Source organism: Aegilops tauschii, chromosome 4 (genome assembly GCF_002575655.3).
Source record: "Aegilops tauschii subsp. strangulata cultivar AL8/78 chromosome 4, Aet v6.0, whole genome shotgun sequence".
Lineage (NCBI taxonomy): Eukaryota > Viridiplantae > Streptophyta > Magnoliopsida > Poales > Poaceae > Aegilops > Aegilops tauschii.
The window spans coordinates 123060979-123062033 of record NC_053038.3 but is presented as its reverse complement, the minus strand read 5'-3'; the positions used below and the strand labels follow the sequence as shown (position 1 = coordinate 123062033).

The 1055-nt window shown below is 54.7% G+C and overlaps 1 non-coding gene across 1 annotated transcript; it reads right to left on the bottom strand.

Annotated features, from left to right (window-relative positions):
- Positions 1-645: 645 nt before the first annotated feature.
- On the bottom strand, positions 646-784 carry LOC120963670 (small nucleolar RNA Z247). Its single transcript, XR_005755420.1, has one exon. It is a non-coding gene; the product is annotated as a small nucleolar RNA Z247 (small nucleolar RNA).
- Positions 785-1055: the final 271 nt, after the last annotated feature.

Genomic DNA, 1055 nt, shown 5'->3' with positions numbered 1-1055 from the left:
CAACGAAAGAGTTGTTGTCAACAGAAAGGCGACTAGCAGAGATTAGGCTTTTATCAGCTTCAGGGACATGAAGGATATTTTTAAGAACAAGATCTCGTTCGGGGGTATATATGTGTGATTGACCAATGTGGGCAATAGTCATGCCTGATCCACTAGTTGTGTGGATTTTCTCGTTCCCCGTGTAGCGATCGCGAACCGTCAACTTCTCTAAGTCTCCCGTGATGTGATCTGTTGCACTGCTGTCAAGATACCAGTTGGTATCAACTCCATACTGGGGAGCCGCCATGTTTGCCGAGCGCTGGTGCTGCTGTTCTTCTCCTCCATGGTAGGAAGAGTCATATCTCTTCCAACACTTCCATGCTGGGTGTCCAAGCTTGCCGCAGATCTGGCACGTAGGCTTATCAGAGGATTGTTGTTGTAGTTCCCGCCGCTGCCGCCTCCGTTGCCACCGCCCCCCCCCCCCCCCGTTTCCACGGTTGGGCGTCTTGGAGAAGTTGCGGTTGCGATCACCGCTGCCACCGCCGCCTTGCTTGTTGGGGAAGCCACGGTCGTGATCTCCGCCGCCGCCATTTGTCTTGTTGAAGCGCCCACGTGCCGCTGCATTTGCAGACGGCTGAGAAGACCCGCCACGCAAGTTCATAAAAGTCTCGAGGCTTAGGAGCTGCGACTACAGCTCCGGCACCCCGACAGGCTTGACCCGTGAGCACATGGCAGAAACCACGGGATCAAACTCCTCATCGAGTCCAGCGAGGATGTGGGAGACGACATCTTCCTTGTCCACCTTCTTTCCTGAATTAACTAACTGATCACAAAGTGTTCCGACCTTACCGACGTACTCAGCGACGGAGAGGTTGCCCTTCTGGAGGTTCGCCAGTGCAATCCTGACGTTGACGTTTTGTGCGCGGGTATGCGACGCCAGCATCCCTTGCACAGTGTCCCACAGCTCAGCTGCAGTATGGCATGTTGCAACTTGGATGGCTATCTCGCGCGGCAGCGTCGTCAGCAGGTAAGAGAAAACCTGCTGATCTCGCGCATACCACATGTCAAACTCCGGG